The sequence below is a fragment of the Triturus cristatus genome, chromosome 6 (genome assembly GCF_964204655.1).
Source record: "Triturus cristatus chromosome 6, aTriCri1.1, whole genome shotgun sequence".
Taxonomy (NCBI): Eukaryota; Metazoa; Chordata; class Amphibia; order Caudata; family Salamandridae; genus Triturus; species Triturus cristatus.
The window spans coordinates 1,347,073,806-1,347,098,033 of record NC_140589.1 but is presented as its reverse complement, the minus strand read 5'-3'; the positions used below and the strand labels follow the sequence as shown (position 1 = coordinate 1,347,098,033).

The following is a 24,228-nucleotide window of genomic DNA, read 5'->3' as shown; positions in this document are numbered from 1 at the left end:
TATATACAATGGAGGGTTGACAGGTGCAGTTGCAGATAAAATAACTTGAAATATACAGGCGGTGCCAGGTACAGAGGGAGGGTATGATAAGATGCATTTGGCGACAGATAAAGCGGAGGCAAACAATGGTGGGAAGCAGATGCTGTGGTAGGTATATGTGGGAATGGCACTTACAGAGAGGTTGTGTAGACAGCCAGATTGTGGATACAGTGATGGTGGCCGATACAGCAGATTGTGAAGATTGTCACTGGCAAGACAACGTTATAAGATCAGAGTGGCAGAAGAGAGACAGAAATAGGGCGGAGACAAGTGCACGGCTGTCAATTATATCGAGACCCGGGGCAGGGCCTGCCCCCAGTTGATCCACCAGCGCCTTGCCGGGGCATTCCGATTCTCTGTGACTGTTCATGTCACATGACGAGTGGGCCATATGCAAAATGGCCAATTGTTACTTCTGAGACAGCCAGGTCAGAGCCGGCAGACACTTGTGTGGGATTGAAAAGTTGGCGGGTCCGCGCAGACACTAGTTTAAATTAGTGCGTGTGCCCGTCGCGGCTAACACCGCAGTTCGGGCGATTTTGTCTGTTTATGCCATCAGTATTTGTGACAGTATCGGTCCGCAGTGGAAGCCCAACACAGACCGCCGCAGTGGTGGTGCCTCACAGTGCAGTCTGGCAGCACTGTGAGGCTGTGAAGCAACCATAAACTAAGAATGCTGTGGTGGGCTCCTTTAACCACGGCCGCAGCCGAGCCTTTCGTGCAGCAGGGAGTCATCGCGGCGGAGGACCGTAGCCGGCACTACTCTTACAGCAAGTGGCACTATTATTGCTTCAGTCCTCCGTTCAGTTGCGTAATGTGGAAGCTGGTAGTGAATGCGATGTAAAGTTAATTCAGATACAATACTATGAAAACTAAGGATGGTGTTGATTAAACTGTGCCGGGACAGTTTAATCAACACGATCCTTAACTTTTATAGTATTGTATCTGAACTAACTTTACTTGGCTTGGTGGTGGGTGAGCAGTCATGCGCTGCGTGTCAAATGGGAGAGTTTCAAACACAGGGGGTGCTTTTGTGTCCGTTTATCCGCACCAGACTCCCATCTGCTCAGAAATGCAAGTGACTAGCAGTGCAGGTTTGGAGTAGAGATATGCACAATAAACTACCTGGCTGCACAGTTAGTATTACAGGAGGCTGGGGACTTGATGGTAGACTGACAGGATATGAAGGAAAGCAAAGGGCAGTGTTGGGGGAGGATTGTTAAGATTGTATGCAATGTAGGTTTTAGGGGGCTGCTAGAACACCTGGGTAGTATACTTACAGTTTAAGGGCCTACGGTAATACATTTTCACTATCCTGGGGAAAGGATGTGGCATTAATGGCAGAGCTGCCGAATTTAGAACTGGGACACCAGGGTTGAGTCTCGACGCCGGCTCAACAGCCTGTGATTTTGAGCATATCACTTAATCCCTGTGCCTAAATAGATTTTTTTTTTAACTAAGTTGTCTTTGCGTAATGTAACACGTGCTTGTGTAAAGAGCTCCAATACCTTTGAGTCGGCTCTAAATAACAAGCATTGGCTGCGCGAGCGGCTGCGAGACGCAATATGTGGTGGGGGAGGTCCTTTAAGTATTTGAGCAGTTGTGATTTGCACCCAAAGGTTGCATTTACCGCAGAATGTGTACAATATCCCCAAGATACAAGGTGTATGTTAGATCCTTTTCAATTTTGTGAATATGTATGAATTTACCACGGAAAAGGGGCTGAGCTCATAACTTCAGTTGCAAGAACAGAATATGCGTTCAGCACCCAGGAAATGAAGCAAGCACCGGGCGCATGCTGTGGAGTGTGTTATTACACAAGAAAAATGTCCCAAAAAGCTGGTGTTCTGTATTGAAACAAAGTAAAATAACTCAGGTTTGTTACCATTTCATTGATCATTCTGTGCATATGTATGTACCAGAGTATAACGTGGTATCAGAAAACACTGATAAAGCTACCATCCCATTTAACAGTGCCTAAGGTGCTCATGCTACAGCAAAAAAATACAACCACTTGTCATCCTTTGCCCAATCACACCGCATTGAGTGCATGCAGACTTCAAAAATAAAAGGGGTATCCCTGCTGTGAAGTGCTATCTGGGCAACTAGTGTCCTAGTAATATAACCCCCAGAGATGCGAGTCTGGCAGCAGTATATAAAAGGCCATGGAAAATCAGTGCCCAGTCAATGTTAGAACACGCTTTCATTAGCAGTTCACAAACCCTACAAAGAAAAAGGAATCCAGACATCAAGGCTATTGACAAGTAAAGACTACTAATTTTGAAACAAGGTCCAGCAGGTTGCCCGTAAAGGAACCTAATCATGAGGTCCTCATTCTTCTGCCCCTCCATGTTCGGCCAGACATTCCTTTCTGCTGCAAATCAATTGTGTTTTCCCCTTGTTGCTGGGCCATTATTCTTCAGTTACCAATTTGATAAGCAATTAAAAGCAAAATTCACTAACTGTTATGTCCCAACTGGAAGGAGACCCGTTTTAAGAAAACTCCCAATTCACAGTTACACCACCATCATCCCAATTCATTGAAATTGTGCATTGTAAGAACGGCCTACAACAGATTGTCTTCATTCAATACTCCCTTCCCTGCTGTTCTTGCAGCTAGGAAAAGTCAGAAAGTATGGAAAGCCTAATCGAGAACAAATGAGTGACGATATTTAGTAGTTGGTATGTTATCACCGTACTTCGATGAAAGCAAGGGGGGGGGTTCCTATTGTAAGAGGGTGGGGGTATAGTGGGTGATCCTTTGATCGCAGAGGGACAATGAAGGTGCCTCGCTGGGGCAGGCGCAAAGCAGCTGATCTAAACAAGCATTGACTGCATGCGCGGCCGCGAGACGAGATATGTGGTGGGGGAGAAGCGGGAGTTGTGTGCGCGTGCGGCCAATGCTTTCCAAAAAAACATGGATGCGAGCTTGAAACAAGCATTGGCCACGAAAGTCACCGCGATCGCTGTGAAAGCGAAAGTGATCACGATGACGCGCTAAAGGCGTGCCTGAGTGCTGCTGACTGGCCTAGCGCATGGCGGCAGCGCGTGCATGCTCACGTGCACGCAAGCGCAAGGCCAGCCAGCAGCACTTTGAAAACTCACATACAAAATGTCTCTCCGAGCAGCGCATGCGCGCTGACTCAGCAAGACCTAAAAAGCAGCTATACTGGTGCTGGTTGAGCTATGGTTGGGGGGACGGGGTGCTTCTTTCCTCTCAAAATTCCACTTAAGATTTCCAGAGGCACTTCACTGGGTTCAAAGCTGAAAACACAGCTATTAAAATGAAAGAAAAGGACGCAAGAAAGTAACTTCAGGGCTCACTTAACTAACAGATGAATTTCAGTATTTTATTAATTGACAATGTTATGTTGCAACTGACATTCCCTCCCAACTGTAACATCACTTTAACCTTTGAATTTTAAGTGACTTTCTAGTTTTTTTTTATTTATGTAAATTACTGTCTGTATATGAAAGGCAGGCCTATTGGTTTTGTTAAGGAATCATTGCAATGCTGGTAAATAAACATTTAAAACAACCATTTGTAATCTAAACTACATTAAACAGTAAACGTGCTCCCGGCAGCCCTCCCACTACAGTTTTAAATCATGGTGTTGCCCTTGGCCAGATTAGGGCACAACAACGGAGGACAAAATATGAAAATGTGCCCTTGAAGGGCATTATGGGGCTCTCCCGTATGGGAACAGTGAATAATAAATGATTTTTCTTGTTTTTCTTTTTCTAAATGAGTGCCCTGGTCCCTCCCGGGGCACGCACCACTTTTTTGTTTGGGGACATCTGAGGAGGGGAGAGAACAGGGGCAATGTCGCCACAGACCTTCCTGCACCCCAGCAGCACCCATTGCATGTGCCAACAGGAGGCGGGCCCTTTTTTTCTTGAGTGTAGTGCCCCCCAGGCCCACATGAGGCTCCCACATATTTGAAATACATTGGGGGATGAGGGGGTAGAGGGTTGGGGGGATAATCTCAAGACACCTGCCAGTTCCCCAGCCAGCACCCATCATGAGTACTGGTGGAAGCCAGCAACAAGTATGCTCCACATTCTTCCTTGCCCGCACTTCCAAGCAGGAAAGAAATTGAATTTTTTACTCCCACCAGAAGTGGGAAACAACCCCCTCCCCCCAAAAAATCAGCCCCAGGAAGAAGGGCTCCCGGGGCCCACCTATCCATATACACTGCAAACGAGCACAGGCAAAAATAAATGTATATATATATATATATATTATATATATATATATATATATATATATATATATATATATATATATACATACATATACACACACACACACTTTTTATGGCGAGCCACCTGTTCTCCATGGGGGCTCAAATGTTCGGCCCCCCCAGGACAAATAGCAGCTCGGGTAGGGGAGCTCCATTCGCACCTCCCGTCAATATTTATACTTGTAAAAGAAAAGGGATGGACGTTGCTTTTTTTTACCATGGATCTGCTGTTCCAATTTTCAAAAAAAAAAATTTTTTTTAAGTTATATATAAATTCTTTTTTTTTTTTTTTTTAACTTCAAATTATCGCTTTTGGTCTAAGGCAGGTCCATCCCCTCCCGCCTAGGGGTGGGGTAATTTCTACACTGCCCCTTAATATGTTGTTATTTTTTATTCTTTATGGATGACAGGGGACTGAGTCCTAAGACGACTGCCACCACATCCATCCTTGTTGAAGTGGTGGCAGCCAATTACATTTTATCATTATATAAATACATTTTTAAACTTTAATTTCCCAAAAACTTCTGGACCAAATCACAAAAAGCTTGCTTTCTGGGTAATGATATAGCCTTCTGCCAAATTTGGCGTAATTCGCTCAGCTATTTTGGCCGTAGCGGTGTCTAATTTTTCCAAAGGGAAATTTCTTAGGGGAAATGCGTTTTGGCACCCCCTCCCCCCTTTTCTCAGCCCCCACTTGAAGGATCATCCCAAAACTTTCCAGGAAGGAGCTGAGGTGGATGAGACTTTTCTTTGGAAAGTTTCATGAAGATTTGACACGGCTTCCAATACCCACTACTTGACCCAGGCAATAGACTACTTCTCATTACAAGCATTGGCATAGCCAATAGGTCTCGCCTTTGGGACCTTATAAATGTTTAGCCACAGCTATTGGCTTTGCCAATGTTTTTAAGATATGGTGTAGTGCAGTGTGGCTGCTTTGCAGCATGTTGTAAAGTTATAATAAAAAAGCGTTGTATTTTATTTTACATAAAGCCAAGAAGATATTATTTAGAACTGAATGACCAGATTATAAAAACAGAACAGAACAAATGTCTTCTAGTTTTTTTGTTCTTGTAGAAGGTTATAAATTGTTTTATGTAACATTTCCCATAAACTGATTTAGACATGTATGATTCATTGTCTCTATATAATTTGTGTGATTTGATGTGCTCTGGCACCCAATACTATTATGAGTAGTTCTAAAAAATACATACATGTTTGAGAGGGGCTAGGAAGAGATGAGGGGCACTGTTGCTATTAGCTTTAGGTGAGAGCCTGGCATTGCTAATATTATTATTTGCCTCAATAGAACATGCAAAGTTGCAGCTATTACAAGCGGAAACAATGATCTGACAGTCTGTAGAGTTGACAGGTTCCAAACATTTAGTTGGTCTGCAGTCTAAGCTAGTCTCTTTAGCAGACAGGGACCAGGGCGCAGACGGGCTTGCGTTTGGCACGTCCACTGTGTGTCTGCTCCCGGCCATTTAAATAGGCACATGTCACTTGGATATAGACAGCAGTCGACAAAGAAAAAATTGTAGCGCCACAAAGATGGCCGCCAGGTTAGGAAACAGCGCTCAAATACATGCTTTCCTACAGCCCACCAGTAAATGCACACCACCCCAATCCCCCCGAACAACTTGTTCGCACAGCAGACACAAAATGTTAAAAGTAGAACAAGCAGGAAACAAAAATAAAAAAATCGATATGAGAAATCATTCCAGTAACATGGTTTTATTTTTGGGCACTAAAGAATGACTTGGATGCACATATGTTGGCAGCAGATACAGAGGAGCAATGTACACTGGCTACAGTAACTTTATTAAAATTCCTGACATCCCACGATCATAAAGCATCACCTGAAAAAAATTACAATTTTGCAGGAAACAGGTGTCTTATTTAGGCCAGCTGATTTCTGAAGGGGAGAGAGGATGGTCACCTGAAAGAATACGAGCCATTCTACACCATCCCATACCGACCACAGACTGAAGTTGGGCCTTTCTTAGGGATGGCTGGTACTTGTAGACAATGAATACCAAATTTCTCTCTAATTTCCAAGCTCCTGTAGAAACTGACCCACTAGGATATTTCTGACCCAATACTATGTACACCAACTTAAAAGCAGTGCTTTCAGACATTGAAACAGGTTTGTGTAGCCTCCCAGCTCTGGAAATTCCTGATTATACTACGGAATTCTAAGGTTACGCATAAAAGAGGTGTGCAGTAACAGTGTTAGCATAGAATCATGGAGGACATCACAGACATTTTGCATACCTCTCAACGGAATTAGATCTAGTAGTCGCAGCTTTACCGAAGTGCCTATGAGCAGCAGCTCTATCAGTGGAACAATGGGATAGTTTAGTGCTGGGAAATACCCTTTACGTATATGTTCGGAAGATACACTCTTAAGTCAGACTAAGACTCAACACTTCACAAATGCTCAGTAGCCTAAATATGAGCTAATATTGTTGGCCGCCTCCAATGTGATACTACATATATACACAACATTAAATATAGGAACACTAAGCGAGGAGATGCTTGCTGAATGTGTGGGAGCCAACTGACTACTCGGTTCCGCAGACGCGGTGGGTGACTCTGGGATACATGATAGCTAAGCGTGACATTGCTCAATTGTGGGGATCCCAGAGGCCCCCGGCGGTGTCGGCCTGGAAAGAACACATGGATTGGTGTATGTTTCGTGAAAAGGTGGTGTATGTTGCGAGGGGTAAGCCTGGGGCGTGGGTGAAAATCTGGGGCCCCTGGAACGCCTATCGCGGGGGTATTTGCGAGCCGCCACTGCTGCCGGCTGCCTCACCAGCTCCGTCCCCCTAGCCGACCCCCTCCCCCAGCCACGGGCACGTGGTTCCCCAGTCCCTGATCTGTTCTCATTCCCCTCTTCAGAGTTTGGCGATTGGTTGGGGTCCCCCACTTAAGGAGCGCGTTCTGTCACTTGGGATTGCGGGTTGCCTTGCGGGTGTGGTTTTTTGTGTTGTTGTGTTCCGACAAAAGGAAACCGTATTGTGGGTTTGGAGTTATGTGGCCTGCACTACTGATATCTCCTGATTTACCTTTTTGCACCGCCAAGAGATTTTTCTGTATATATGTCATATGCTTCTGCCACTCTAGCGGCCGGCCAGACGGTTGTAGGCCCATACCTGTAACTATTTGAGATTGCAATAAACGGTTTCAAAAAAAAAAAAATATAGCAACACTGATGCACTTGCCTGACCGACATATCATCGGAATTACACAGTTGTGTTTTAGTGACACAGCAACAGACCAAGGAGAGGTTTGATATGTCTGACACTGCATATGCAGAAAGAGAAGCGGATGTATGGGTGGATAGGTCCTGTCTTCAATTGCCATTAGGAGAGACAAGAGAAGCTTAGGCTATATGTACACTACAGACAGTTGTTGAAACAAACTGCATTCCCATTTATCAGCGCAAGCGGCAGAATTAGTGCCTTTAACCACAGCATGGGAAATCAACTAAGGTTTTAAAGTAAACATATACGGAGAACCGGTGTCCTTCTGGGTTGGTCATGATTTTTGGAGATTATGACAAGAAAGAGCGTTTCTGACAGAGTGTAAAGAGCATGGCGAGTTGATAGATTACTGAATGCCTTGGCTATGCCTAAAATATTAGCCATAATAAATTGTGCAGCAAACCAGAAGCTGACAGATGAAGTAGCTAAATGAAATGATTTTGCTGATAGAATGCCGAAACCGCAGCAGAAGCATCAGATAGCACAATGTATGTAGCAACGGTGGAGGACTGTGACTTCAATAATGAACAGTTAGACCCAACACCTCAATAAGGACAGAAGAATTAACAAGCATTGGCCGCGCGGTCATGAAAGGGGACGCGTTCTGTGGTGTGGGAGAAGCAGAGCGAGGAAAGGCAGATGGCGGCACTGCGAAAGTGAAAGTAATCGCGGCTGTAAGGGTGCCCGCGAGTTGGCGCGGCAACAATAATGCTAGATACCAAGAAGGCTTTCGACCAAGTCTAGTGGAACGTTCTCTTCTCACTTAACAAAACTCACCTTCCTGCCCAGGTTCGTAATGGTTTAAAAAAAATCTGTACCTCAACGATAAGGCTGCTCAAGTCATAAATGGGAAGCTGGAAGGGAAGATCACTATAAGCCACAGAACACGGCAAGGATGCCCTCTTTCTCCCATCCTATTTTATCAGTTAATCAAGCCTTTGGTGTGTGCCTTAGGGCAAAATCCAAGTATCCGGCTGAGGGTGGCAGGGGCTGCAAAACTGAAACTATTTGCTGACAATATGGCTCTAAGGATCTAGAAGCAGACAAGGCTAATATAGCGTGTGCTTTCTCCCTAATAAGGGAGTATGGGAGAATAGGGGATTAATCACGTGAAATCAGAGGCCATTTTATTTAACTGCTCCTAAGCAGTATTGCTGGCATCAATGCAGCCCCACTATTCAGTTACCGCGCCTGCAAGGTATCTAGGAATTTACGCAACCTCAAATCTGGATGATCTGTTTGCACAAAATTTCAAGGCAACATCGATTGAAATTTGCAATCTATTCAAGTCATGGCAGACCTCCCCTTATCAATCATGGGTCGTGTTGCTTTAGTTAAAAGGAGTATTCTTCCAAAGGTCTTACTTCGCATAATAGCAATCGCAAAGAAACTGGCGAGAGATGGTTTGATAGTAAATGTAACAATGCCCACCAAAAACTCTTTACTGCTCTGAAACAGGTACCACAAGACAAAACCTATATAGCCACACTAAGAAAGTCATACAAGTGCACCCTAGCAGCCCGCAAAAATGAAATTAAACAAGAAGCCTGGAATGACCTACTTGCAGTGGATGTTCTTAAGGATACTGCCAGATTTAGGGCCATAGTAAATAAACTTTTTTTCTCTGATATCAATAATTCCCCACTGGAATGTAATATTATGGAGGATCAATGGTTCTCTCACTTTAAACTCACTTTTGACAACCAGGCAGTGATGGGAACCCCTGCTCCCCCCCCCCTCACAAAGCACGGGCTCTTTTACTTTGGTTTTTAATAAAGAAGAAGTAGAGTTAACAATAAAACAGATGTCCAGTAACAAGGCGCCTGGCCCGGATGGCGTCCCGGCTGACTTAAATAAATTGAACCCAACTTTCTTGACAACATTTTAACTAATGTTTTTAATGTGGCTATCCAGGATGGATCCCAGAGGTCTTGGTCCCAATCCACTATTATAATGTTCTTTAAAAAGGACAGAGATGACCCACGCTGTTTTAGGCCTATATCCTTGATCGACTGCTGTGAAAGTGCTTGGGAGAGTGATACTTAGCAAACTAATGGCATGGCTGGAAGACAGTGATATACTGTCAAATCTGTAATATGGTTTTAGGAAGGGAAAGAGTACACTAGATCAGTATCCAAATTTGCACTTGCTAGCCGGGAAATACACAGCGGCCAAGTCCGGGACAATACATCTGGCCTTTATGGACTTGTCTTCGGCGTTCGATTGAGTTAACAGATCAAAATGATTGGCATTATTAAATGACTCTGGAATGTACCGCTGTATAGTCAACTTCCTGGCTGACCTACACAGGGACCCCTCTGTGAGGGTGAGATTTGACCAGGGTGGTAAATGCACTAGGCACTTTCATATCGGTAGAGGTGTCAGACAGGGCTGTATTGAAGTTCCCCTTCTTTTTACTTTATATATAAACAACCTTGATACCTCCCTGTGCCTAGCCTGCCCTTTTATACGCGGATGACGCGGTTTTGATAGCACGCATAGCAGTGAGGCTTCAGAGTCTTTTGGATTATTTTGGGGACTTCATGTGAGCGATGGATTTAAATGTTAACATAGCCAAATCGCATACAATGATTATGGGCCAGAGACCAAAAAAGTTCAAAACATTTTATTGTGAGGATGCGGAACTATCTAGGGTGACCTCATTCACCTATCTGGGGATATTATTCGATGAGAGGGGCACGTGGGTACCACAACAGAAAGCAAAAAAACTTGCTATGGCAAGATCTGCAGCAGCTCTTCAAGGTTTTGCGCAGAGACTCGGAGCCAAGCAAATTGACGCTATGCTTAACATCTACAGATCCAAATGTTTTGCCATCTCAAAGTATGGGTCTGCTATTTGGGGTTACAAACCAGCAGAGGGTCTACAAGTAGGGGAAAATAAGTTTCTAATGAACCTGTTGTCGGTTCCTCAACCCACTCCTACGTACATTATCCATCAAGAATTAGGCCTTGGCATTGACTCTGACCTAATAGGTCTGACCCCAGTTGTATGCTGGCTAACGATCTGGTCTAATCCAGAATTGTTGTTGAACCGAGAGATTGCCCGGGATTGTTTATCTTTGGAGAGAGCAAGCTGTCTCCCATGGCTATGATACTTAATAACAACTTTAAAGAAATGATGGCGCCCAGATCTCGGATTCCCCAGAAAATATTAGGAAAGAGGACCTTGCGTGGGTTAAAAAACACACCTTTTAAATATGATGTTTTTAGAGAGAGACGAGTGAGTTAACGAAACCTATGGTGAGAGCATACTACTTGTTAAAAACATGGCCACTGATGGAACCCTACCTGAAAATTGTAACAAAATCTGATCATCGCTTCCTTTTAACTAGATTCTGTTTTAATCTTTTGCATTGTTTACTGGCCGAACCGCAGGGGTGGAGTAAGGTGAAAGATCTAGGACCATGTACATGTGATAACTTCTCCACCCAGGACACTATGCACTTTAAGATAGGTACTAAAAACTTTCTACGCATGTCGCTAAAGTGGTCACTAAACATGGTAAAGGGAAAAGGCTTTATTCAGGTCAGGCCGGCTCTATTATATCTGCAGATGCAGAATGACCCCAGGGAGACTTTTATTATAGCCAATTTCTTTGTTGCAGCTGTCAGGAAAAGAAGACACATTACGTCTAGTACTCTTGTTGCTTCTTTATAAACAAATGAATTTTGTTTTAATGTTTGGCCTTTTACTTGAGGAGTTTTGCTGTATGACATCTACAAGGAAACAGATGGCTTGTAATGAAGATTGTTCTTTCTCCACAGAACACTTGTAGAGAATCTCTCGCTTAGATCTCCTCTTTTAAAGCAAATAGTCGAAGCTCGTTTTAATGACTTTTTATGAATTTGGTGATGAAATCTTTTATGGTGCCTACGTTTATTTTGATGGTACTTTTTAGTGTTGCGATATATATTGCACTTTGTGTACTTTTATGATTTTTACTAACCGAATAAAGGGGTTTTGACTGACTGAGTCTTATTCCACTATTACTTTTTTTGTTCACAAACATTGTGAAAAACAAATCCCTCAGTCTTTTTTGAAATCTGAACACCAAAGTTATAAAGTTTATTTGGCATAGTATGAAGCTCAGACTAAACATGCAGATGCTGCAGCTGCACCCTGAAGATGGAGGTCTATCACTTCCCAATGTAAAGCTGCATTATCAGGCTGCATTTCTCGATTGACTGACCAGCAAATGCAATTGCTAGCCCCCTAAAAAATGCTTTAATTGCTTCCCAAACCATGAAGTCTGATGCGGAATCAATATTATGTTTTAAAAATTCCTCCAGGTTACACTTCACCCGTTCAACCCAGCAATCTTCTGATAGCAATGCCTCATTGAAGCTCCATGGGTACTAAGGGACCCTGATGGTTCCAAAGGAACAAATAAATCAACCAACGCATGATCTGAAAATACGTTATTCACAATGCTTGCCCCCTCACACACTAACCTATATGGTGTCAAAAAATAATCTATGGGAGATACTGTACGATAGCGCTTCGAGTAGCATGTATATTCTTGTGAGGCATCTTTCTGAGTCCGCCAAGGTTCTAGGAGAGCAAAATCCTGAATTACATTTTTTAAAGCCCTTATAGATTTAGGTTTGTTCTGTAGCTTATTCGGACGAGTTGTATCGATTGCTACATTTTGAATTCAATTGAAACTGCCACCTATTAGAATATGGCCAAATTCATATTGTAAGAGTGAATGTAATTCCTGTAGGGCTGTCGGTGAATCTTGAATAGCGCTGTAATAACTTAAATTATAAATGTCCCTTTTAATTTGAAATTTAACAAAAAACCACCTGGCAAGTGGATCTTGAACTACTTTCAGGACGTCTGCTCAAACTGACCGCATTATCCATATAGCCACCCGCCTGACTGCAGCCTGTGCTGAAGCAAAAAAAGCATGTAGAATCAGCAAGGGAAGCCGAAGTTGTATACCTTGGTTTTTTAAGTGCGTCTCCTGCAGCATTATGATATTTGAATATAGCGATCTAAACCAAGCTGGGTTTTTAATCTATTATTTAGTCCATTCACATTACATGAAATAATTTTCAACCTACTGCGTGGCATTATATTTCCTACATCTCATTGATTGCTGGTTTTTTTCCATTTTCATCTTCCTGCCTACCCCACACCCTTCTGCCCCCCCCCAGCCCCCCCACCACCACCACCCACCCCATCTTCAGTCCCTGGAGCCTGACCTGCCACAAGCTCCTTCCAATCCCACCCCTACCACCCAGTCCCAGTGCTCCCCTCCCATCCTTAACCCTTGTGGCACCTTCACATGGTACCTAAAGAGCGACTAAGGCAACTCTAGGCACTGAGAGAGTAATAAAATAAAAAAATCATAGATCCGAAACAGAACAAAAGCAGTTTTACTAATGGCCTCCTACCGCTTTTAGTTGCGACTGAAAAATTGACTGCAAAAAATCACCTGGCTGTTCTACAGAGTGAATTTTTTTTACCTGACCCTTAAAAAGAACTTTGAGTTTGGATTGCTGTACAATGCCCGCAGGGGCCCCAGCCTGCTGGAAATTACTAATTAGGCTCTTAAATTAGTTTCGACGGCGGGCTGACACAGCAGACATATCAGAAAAAGATCTTAAGGGTGAAGTCCCCTGAAATCTGAAAAGCCTTATTCTTAATAGCATTTGTGAGTATCTGCTCTTTAATCCGATAATCTCTGAAATTCACAATTACTGTCCGGGGGTACTTGGCACCAGAAGGTTGAATGGCCGACACACGATGAGCTCTTGTCATAGTTAAATCTTGCTCACGAGGCGCTGCTTCTGGATACATGTATTTTCTTACAAGTTCAGAAATGAGGCTGACCATAGATTGGCCATTTTCCCATCCCTCAGAAATCCCAGTGAACCTCAGTTTAATCCAACGTGACCGGTTTTCAGCATCATCAATTTTATTTTGTAGGTCTTCCAACTCAGTTTGAGGTTTAAAGATTGAGAATTCCTGTCCTGATCTTGCCTCTTCTATATCGAAGATCTACTGTTCAACCCCTGAAAATCTTGTGGTTAAATTCAGCAAGCTCTGATTTATCGAATTTAGTTGCAGTTCCGTCTTTTTACTCGCTTCTGCCTGGGAGACCTTTATTGATTTAAATTCATCTGAAATTTGGTGCAACAGTAGATCGGTGGCTGAAAGATTAGACTCCAATGCCTGCGGTATTTGAGTCTGCAGTTAACTGGAAACCCGCATTCAGGTTGGAGGCATGTCTGATTTGTTTTACCTTGTTGTAGCTGTTCTGCCTTGAGAGTCGCTATAGACAAGGCAAAGTTTGTAGAAATCGAATTCATAGTACCATCCGATACCCAGGTGTAGAGTTATCCTTACTCTGATCCGGCTTCTGGTCAGTCATGTGGAGAGTTATATCTTTATGGGGATCTTTCAATTCAGCTACCAAAAAAAGAGGGTAAGTCTGTGTTTTCATTATCTCCTGCATTTTACCCAGGTCTTTCTTCACCCCTGCCTCTATTGATGTCCTGGCATCCGCCGCTTTAACTGCAGAGTCCAAAATTGAAGTAAACAGCTTAGAAGCCGACAAGTGTGGAGCTGCATCTTTATCCTTTACAACCCCCTATGTTGTAGTGGAGTTCTCTCCCACAGTCTGATCTGGGCCCAAGCAGATGAAAGGATCCAGTAGTGCAGAGAGCAACAGCCATGTTCTCTTGCTCCTTACGCTGCTTGCGAGTTGTTTTTGCAGAGGCCTTCGCAAAGCGAGGTTTACTTGTAAAGTCCCTAGAAATGCATTTCATTATCGGATTGCCCCCTGCTAATCAGTTTCAATAAGTAAAATTATTGGCCACAGACAGCACCCATTGCTTGCATTGGCTGCTTCCGTAGTCTCAATAGTCCTTTCACCCCCCCGCCGCAAAAAAAGGGGGGCCTCAAGAAAGCCAAAAGTATTTTACGGGGTTGACATTCAGCAAGAGCTCCTTTCAATGCAGATACAGCAATAACAGTTCTGCTCCCAGGGCCCTCAAATATCGTTCACTCACCAGTATTGAACGTAGAGTGGAGAGAAGTAGTAAGGCAAGTCTCCACCATTAAAGAGCAGTCCAGCCAAATTCAAGCGGCAATTCAAGGGCTGGCAACAGGTAAAGCAACTGGACCTTGAGCTACCAGCTGAATACTACAAAACATATCAAACAGCTCTAGCCCCACAACTACTCGAAGTATACCGCAACTCGCAACAGTCCTTTGTGCTCCCGACGACGCTCCGGGAGTCCCTGCTAGTGTCATTGCCTAATCCAGATAGGGACACGGAGCCCCTGGGCTCGTATCGCCCTGCTAGCGCTATTAAACACGGACTACAAGATATTTGGCAAAACCTTAGCAAACAGGCTAGCCCCACTGGTTCCCCATCTAGTGCATGCAGACCAGAATGGGTTTGTGCCCGCTCACAATACGCCCTTAAACCCGAGACGTTTCTTTAGAGTGGCTCACTACTCAGGTGAGCGCTGGCCACGCTCTGGTTGCTTGGTACTTGACCTAGAGAAAGCGTTCAATACACTACAAAGGAGTTTCCTCTTCGCCACTTTTAGCAAATACGGATTGGGCGCCAGTTTCTTAGGCCTAGTGAAGTTATTGTACATGCACCCCACCGCTAAGATTAAAACAGGCCCTTATATCTCGAAACCGATCCCAATCGAATGCGGCACCAGGGAAGGCAGCCTACTCTCCCCACTGCTATTTTTACTGGCCATTGAGCCGTTGGCTGTAGCCTTACGTGGAACAGGGCTACACTGGGGCATCCCCATGGGAGATGGCATACACGCAGTATCCCTGTGCGCAGATGACTTGCTAATACATCCACGGAAAATCCAGGAGCCGTGCATGGAAATAGAAAGAGCATCATCGGAATTTGCAATTGTGTCTGTTCTCCGAGTAAACTGGGGGAAATTATATCTTTACCCATTTATCGAAGCAACTCCTGACCCAGCTTTAATGATTGGCAAGACCCTAGTTCGCTAGCAACAGTCGTCATTCTGAAAGTTAGATATTCAGATCTATCACAAATCGGAGAACCTACTGGAGGGAAACCTTGCGTGCGCCATAACAGAAGTGAGGTCACAAATGTCATTCTGGTGCACCCTCCCATTAAATACCATGGGTCGCATTGCGCTGCTCAAAATGGTAGTACTTCCAAGGCTCCTCTACCATTTCGCAAACCTACCCCTACATATCAAACCCTTGATTTTCCGCATGTTTAAAAGCAATATGGGTCAGTTTATACGGCACAGCTCAAACAACAACATGGTAGCACTGTCCAAGCTCTAACAACTGACCGTGGTGGGGGCTGGCAGTACCCCACATGGAACATTACAACCTAGTGGCCCAGTTACAGTGGGTGGCTTGCTGGGTCAGCGGTCTGTGCTTGACGGACAATGACGCTCATCAATCGGGCTACACCTGCCCCCAGATCATAGCGCTGTTTCACCCTGGCAGGAAAGGACTAACACCCACCCAACGAATGACGAAGGTCGCATATACATGTTTTCATTGCGCTCTAAGACTTACGAAAGAGGTGGTCCCATACGCACCTACTTTGCCTATACTCGGCACACCTAGATTGAACCAAACAACCACAATCGCAGGGCTCAATGAATGGGAAGAAGCAGGTATTCAAACCCTAGGGGACCTGTACCAGGACAAGCTACTTATGCCAGTTGAAGGTTGTTAATTGCCGCGAGGTCAGTTCCTCTTACATGCTGCGCTGACGCGTGCTATGCAGGAGCTCTGGGGCGATGTGACACAGGAGCCTGCGACTCACCTCACAGTACAGTATCTCCACGGCACAGGGCAACACCTTACTAAGTGGTTCTAGGACTCACTGCGGGTGCACGCAACATGTCCACTGTCATCACTCAGGCAGCGCTGGGACACAGACTTACAACAGAGCGTGAGGCCTTTCTAGAAGGCCCACGCATATCCCTGGGAATGCCAAATTCCGTTTTATACAATACTTTATTCTGCATAGAGCTTACATGACATGAGCGAAAATTAACCAATACTTTGAAAGTAATGATGCCTGCTGCCCTAGATGTAAGCTAACAGGGGGTGATCTCCTACACATGCTATGGACCTGTCCAGCACTCACCATCTACTGAGAAACATTTACAATGCACCTAGCAGACTCCACAGGGCACACATAGAGCACACTTGGGAGGTATGCCTACTGGGCCTTTATCGGAGATCAAATAAAAATTAAGTAAACGTCCCATTTCATAGATCTTGGGCTCATTGTTGCCAAGCGTCTCATTACCAGGCGCTGGAAATCCCTGGAACCCCCCACTAATGAAAGCCTGGTATCAATCCATGATGTGCTGGGCTCAAGCAGAGAGCATAGTGCTGCAACAAGAAGAGACGCTGGGACTGCGGGCACAGCCGCTAGCAGCAGCATGGAAGTGATTCTCCAAGACTTACGCACATCTTGGCAGGCGCAGGTGGACACTCTAGCAGACGCTCAAGTAATTAGGGAGGCACAAACAAAATCGGATAATGAAGAATAAAGCGGTTGCTAGTAGGCGGCTCAGACCCAGGATCCCTACAGTACCCTGAATGGCATATACCTCATACACACACCAAGGTCAAACTATAAACTTCTGCAAAAATAAAGACGAGAATCACACTGCCCATGCGCATAGGCGGCGCAGGCATGGAGGCAACACACACCACTCAAGGACAGAGACACATTGCAGCGGGCGACTGACAGCACCCTACCGTGTTGTTTGCAAAACCCCTAACTATAGTACCAGCTTCCTGTTATTCAGTGTTTCACTACAAATTTAAACAAAAAATAAAGAGCAGTCCAGCACAGCTCTGATCTAGCCCAGAGCTCCATTATATCATGAAGTATCCACGAGCCACCAAAAATCAATCTACAATCTTCAGCAGGCAGAAATATGGCATCTTTAATCAGATTCTTTAGCCAAACTACTCATTGCCGGTCTCCCAATGTCGCTGGCATAGAGCAGCTGAGAACTACCGAGCTACCCTCTCAGGACACCGTTGTGCGCCGTCAGCCGTGGAGCATGGCGGGAGTGCCCAACGTGGCCGTGCCGACCAGGTCCTCTTCATTTCAAGTGCAGAAAATTAGTAATTAGACCTTATAGTAAGCGCATCAGAAATAGGGCTTCCCTCTTACTTAAAATTCTCAAGGCCCCCCAAAACATCTAGATACAAGACCTATTGCTCAATCATGGATCGCTTTGTTAGGATATGGGAAGCACAGAATTCCCGGGCTCCATTCTCAGCTGAAACTAGTGGATTGCGTCAATCTGTGGACCCGTGTAGCAACTCATACCTGCAACCGCTGGTCCCGTTTGATGTTTCGGAGGGTGCAAGATTTTTATTACAATAGAGGATTTTCCCCAGAGGTCCAGGCTGCCTAATCTTAATTTCAATCTTAGTCCATCCCTCCATTTCAATTTTGTCCAAATTAAACACTAATGTTCTGCATACAGAATGGGGGCTGAGACATTTGCAGATATATCTTACTGGGTATATGGAATTGGTATAGAAGGCTGCACCAGAAAAGAAAAGTAAGGTACTGATTTTGGACAAGCTTCAGTCAATAGAAGCCTCAACGGGATGTAAACGAGACAGCTTTCAATGGCAGTTTTACAATCGAATGAGCCACAAGCCAATACGAGCTGCAAACCTAAGACAAATGGCTTTCTTCTGCAAGGGGATGTCGTACTACAACCCTGCCAAAACTCAAACAAAATTATTCGAGGTGGAATCTAGTTGTTTTGGATGCAATCGGGGCCAACAGGGACTGGCTCCATAAGATATTTACATGCATTAATCTCAGAGAATTCTGATGGGCCATCTTTGCCGAAGTGAGCCAAAGATTGAAGCTTATGATTGCTCCAGATGCGTACAGGGCTCGATTTGGCATTCTGATCTCTTCCTCAGAAAGGAGGATAGGGCAGCGCCAATCAGTCTTCATCTCCACTTTAATATCTAGATTGTTACTCCTGGCCAAATGGATATCTGATACAGTCCCTTCAGTTCCCAATGGATTTGAAAGATGCATACGGTTCACGCTTCTGTAGTTTTGTATGCAAAAAGAGTGGGGTCTAATATTCGAGTGAACAAAATTTTTAGTTATTGGGAGAATGAAGTCAATATGTAAGCAATACGTTTGTAGGAACTATTTATTTTAGGTACAATCATGGACAGAACTCTCGAGCGAATGAGCTATTGTTCAAAATTATTTATTAAGTGATAAGAAAGCCTTTTTTTCTTTGCATGAACTACATTGGAGTACAATCATGGACAGAATTATCGATTGAAGGATCTATTGTTTGAGATGATTTTTGATGTACGATTAATTGTGCTGCTACATCTCGGGGAAAAAAACAACTGCATAAATTGAAGGGTGGGTGGAAGGCGCGAGAGGAGAAGAAAAAGATGGGCGAGTTGGATAGGTGAAAGTAATCGCGGTAAAGCGCGGCACGCACGCCCGCGCACATGCACTGTAGCTCCAGGCTGGCCTGGTAGCACTTATTGAAGCCATCTCAATAAGTCTCGCCAGACCAGCGCATGTGCTGGGTCAGGCAAGACCTAAAAAATTACATGAAGGGAAACGCAGTGACGGGGTCGGGGGGGGCTGGTTAGGGCATGTAGGTAATCTGCGTAGTCTGCAACAAACCCTACCCTTTACATTCACGTCTGGAAAAAAATGTTCATTAGCAAAAGTGGTGATTGAAAACAATTAACAACAAGCAGTGGCACAGCCAATAGGTCTCGCCTTTGGGACCTTATAAGTGTTTTGTTATCCAGCACAATATCCTTGGTGCAACAACATCAAATGTTGCATGGCTAAACACTTTTAAGGTCCCAAAGGCGAGACCTATTGGCTATGCCAATGCTTGTCCTTTCTTTGTTGTCCAATCTCTACAGCTCGGGCCAGGGACCCTGACCTACGTGATCCCACGTACGAGTGTATCAGTGTGCATAATATAAATGTATGTGAAGTTATATAGTGCACAACTAGCTACAAACCATCGAGCCGTTGCACAAGCGGGTGGGGTTGAATGTACACCCAGGGCGCAATACAGAATGCAACGGGAAGGAAAGGCTTACAGTATGAAGTACTGGAGAACAACGGGGAGGGAAGGGTCCAAAGGCAGGGGGCTACAGGAGCCCTATGTGGTGGCGGAGGGGGCATCTTGTCAGGCAGAGACTGCAGCGAGATGTGACCCACAGATGTGGGGTGTTTGCTTCTGCACCCCCAGGAAGGGGCTGGACACACCAGGAGGCCTGCTTCGCCGCCTTCACCTTAGGGACAAAATACTTTTCACCTTTTCGTCTACAGATCCTGAGCGTCTAGAAGTGCCTGCACCCGCATTAGGCGCTACCTGTACCCCCTTTGTCCCCGCACCAGCCAGGACCCCCTTGTCCAGCCTTCACAAGGCTGCTTCCTGCTGCGCTACCGGAGGGGTGCGGGAGACACACCCTCGTTTCCACCACTCCACTCCTGAAAAGCTCCATTGCCTAGTTACCAAGGCCAGCTCGGCGGTGAATAAAGGCGCTTTACTTGTCTCCATAAACAATCCACCAGAAGAAAAAAGCAACCGAACATAGAAGGTGTTCTCTTATGGCCTCCATTCAGGATGGCATCTGGACACAATGGGCAGGGGGCGGGGCCTGAACTGCTGCCAAAACTGGAGTCTAGCGGTGACGGCTCCGGGGGCTGAGCAGCAACGCACCTGCAAGTGATACTCATTGTGGGCCTGTGCAGGCCTACCCAGGAGCGCGGCAGGCGGCTGGTATAGCGCCTAGCGCCATGCCAAGCTGGGTCCGGTATTACTGCAGCACCCACTACCAAGCAGCACTACATAAGCACATGCTACTATAGCGCCTAATGCCCAGCAGTACTGAATGAACTGCCTGGGACCAAGCTGGGGCAGGTATTACTGCAGCACCCAATGCCAAGCAGCGCTACAAAAACAGATGCTACTATAGTGCCTAATGCCAAATGGCATTTTATGAGCACATATTACAACAGGACTCAGTGCCCGGCAACGCTCCAAGCACATCTATTACTATAGAACTTAATAAACAGTGCTGTAGGAACAGCGCTGCAGTGGCGGGTATTACTGCAGCACCTAAGGCATGTAGCGCTGCATGAAATGATATTACTATAGAACATAATAAACAGCGCTGCATGAACATATATTACTATAGCACCGAATGTCGAGCAGTGCTATGTGAACAAATATCGGCGCTCTATGAACTGGTATTACTATAGCGCCTGATGCCAAGCAGCGGTTTGTGAACAAATATCGGCACTCTATGAACTGGCATTACTATAGCGCCTGATGCCAAGCAGCGCTATGTGAACAAATATCGGCGCTCTATGAACTGTATTACTATAGCACTTGATGCGAAGCAGCGCTATGTGAACAAATATTGGCACTCTATGAACTGGTATTACTATAGGCCTGATGCCAAGCAGCACTCTATGAAATGTTATCACTATAGCGCTTAATGCCAAGCAGCGCTATATGGACTGCTATTACAATAATGCCTAATACTAAGCAGCGCCGCATGCACATATATCAGAGCACCTACACTCGAGTAGAGCTGCTTTGAGGCTAGTATTATAGTACCGTAAGTCAGACATGGGGTATATACAGATATTACTGTAGCATCCAATGCTACAAAGCACTGCATGAAGAGAAGATTGTTAATGCGCGTAATGGCAGAACAGCGCAGCATGGAACGGATATTACTATAGCGCCTAGTGCCAAGCAGCGCTATATGACTACATGTTATAGCCCCGTAAGTCAGTCTTGGGTGTATGAACAGATATTACTGTAGCATTCAATACTACACAGCGCTGTGTGAAGAGAAGATTGTTATACCGCCTAATGCCAGAACAGTACAGCGTGAACGGATATTACTACAGAACGTAATGCCAAGTAGCGCTGCATGCTTTTAGAGATATATGCAACGATCCCCTAATGGCAAGCAAGCTGTGTGGACAGATAGCACTGTAACTAACGCCATGCAGCGCTATAGGGAGAGACAGCACTATGGCACCTATCGCCAAGCAGTGCTGCATTGGTGCATTCTTGGCTCTCCGACAGATTTCCTGGGTACCTGTGATATAACTGGCAGATATCCAGAGGTACAGGTGAATTTTTTCCTCAGATGTTGTTCTTGGAGGGGGAGGGGGGGGGGTCTCGTCGAGACACGCAGCGTGTGCGCCTGGCGCGCAGGATCCCTCTGAAGATAAAATGACCCAGCTGGTGAATATGCGCAGAAATCCCTTCTCATCCCAGCAGGGGGTGTGTCAAACTCCCCCCAAATGGCTTCTTAGCCGTATGATTTGCTGGACGGCGGCGTCGCCAAGATGTCGTCTAGACAATGCCGGCGGCGGTGATTAGCCTTTTCTGGTAAACATCGGGTCCACAGGTAGCAATTTAAGTGCGCAGAGAGCAGCACAACATAATGTGGTAGTTTGCAAAGCCCTACATATAATTACCGTAAGTGTGTGTCTAAACACGAGGGAAGAAACCGCGGAAATCTTATCCCCCGGGAAATGGAAATGAGCACAAAGCTTTCAGCTGCCGCGTCCCTGGGAAGTGCCAGAGATCAAATATGGCTCTGTGATGCACAGCGGGATGTACGATATTACGACGCGGGTTTTTACCACGCGTGCAGTTACATCGCATGTGTTACAACGCATGCGATGTTACAACGCTATGCCATTAGAACGCAAGTCTTTACATCGACTTGCGCTAGATGGCGTGCGGACATTAAAAACGTGTAATTTACTATTCCAACTCCAGTCCACTTAACAGTAGGGAAGGTGTTGGGATAGTAAACTACACTATTTGTAATGTTAGCACGCCATCTAGCGCAAGTCGATGTACAGACTTGCGTTCTAATGGCATAGCGTTGTAACATCGCATGCGTTGTAACGCATGCGATGTAACTGCACAGCGTGGTAATAACTGCGTTGTAATGGCTGTTCCCCGCACAGCGTGGCGCTACATGCCGCTCAAAGCACTGGTGCGAGGTAGGGGTCGTCACGCTGCTCGCCTAGGCAGACAACGGACTGCAGAGCGGCGGGAGGAGAGGTCACTCCTAGAGACGGCCTCGTCGAAAAGAAAGAGGCCAAGGAGAGTGGGGTCAGACACAGGGAGAGGCCCATCTGCGTCAAGCTGTGAGACGCCGATTATGGGTCTAGAAGCCCCACGAGCAGACCTACCCAGTGGGACGGCTGGCAGGGCTTTCAAAGCCCTATACTTGGTGCAACAGTAACACTAGAAGGTGTGGTGTGCCACGATCGTTTCAATGTGCGCTCTTGGCGTTAGAGTGTCATGCAGCGTGAGCTCCGGCGCCTCCTCCTCTGGTGTCACTTACATAACCTGTCAGTCAGGATGATTGACAGGCTCGTTGCTGTCAGGAGCCCAAAATCTTTGGCTCCTACAACACGGAAGAGTAGAAAGAAAGGAGTCAAATACCATAGGTTTAGCCGCTACCCCAGGTGGAAGAAACTGTACCCATTTCGGAGGCTGCTGGAGAAGGTGTTTTTGAAAACCTTCGACCTCCCAATCGCGAGATTTTCAAGATGGCCGCTAACATTCGAAAGAACAGTGGTGAGCGGTCTACTGTTTTAAACTGGAAAAGAGGCAAGTGCGCGCGAGTGACTAGCGCTCCTCGCACTTCAACTGAAGAAGCTGAGGAAACGGCAGCGTCTCTTCAGCGCGCCAGTCAAAAGTGAAGATTTCGGTGAGAGATGCTTTTTAGAGTCAGCACAAGTTCTCAGAGAAGAATTAAGCTTTCAGTAAGTAGCGTCTTAGCTAATTAATCGAGTGGTTGTATTTGGAGAAAGTTTCTGGAGAGGAAATTTCAGTCAGTCCAGTTTAGAGAAAAAACGAACTTCAAAGACTGTTCATTGCCAGAGTGTTGTTCCAAGTAGAAAGACTAGTGAAGCATCAAATATTTAAGCGGAAGTACTAATAAAGAAAAGACTAATGAGTTTAGAAGCTCTGAACCTCGTTTATTAACTGGAAATCCTTCTCTGTAAATCCGGAATAATATATCTCACCACAAAGAGAGAAGACCATAAGTTGAATTCAGCAGCAGAGCTTCCTTAATAGAGCAAAAGAACTCAGAAGAAAAAGAACAATTGCCTGATAAGGACATTTAATTTTAAAACAATTCAAACATATTTGAAGCAACAACAAGAGAGAGGATCTCCTGCAAGGGTGAGAAGGTAAAAGGACTATTTAAATAAGAGAGTGAATAGGTAGTTGGGATAAGACTGTAGAAGGTGTGACCCTAATAATTTTGTGCTAATTTGTTACAGGTGCCTAGTCATCCTAACCAGAAATAGAGTAGGAGAAAATTCCAAGAAGCACTAGGACTGGAGGAGTCTCTATTTTCTTCCCATTCCCCCTCGGTTAGTGTCTGAAACTGAGGCGTATTTAAGTGTGCCTAGGTTGAGGGTACTGATGAGGGGGGGGTGGGAGAATTGGAGATATATCTTCTGCTCCTGAGGAAGTCAAACAGAGGTACCCCTTTGACAGTTGCTGACCGGCAGCTTGGTTCCTAGGGCCAGGGCGGTCACCAAACTTTTCATCTTAAGGAAAGACACGAACCTGCAGGGCACA

The 24,228-nt window shown here is 45.3% G+C and overlaps 1 protein-coding gene across 1 annotated transcript in view; it reads right to left on the bottom strand.

Moving 5' to 3' along the window:
- USP34 (ubiquitin specific peptidase 34) overlaps positions 1-24,228 on the bottom strand; it is a 2,509,780-nt gene that overhangs the window by 2,456,017 nt on the left and 29,535 nt on the right. The window lies entirely within an intron of this gene.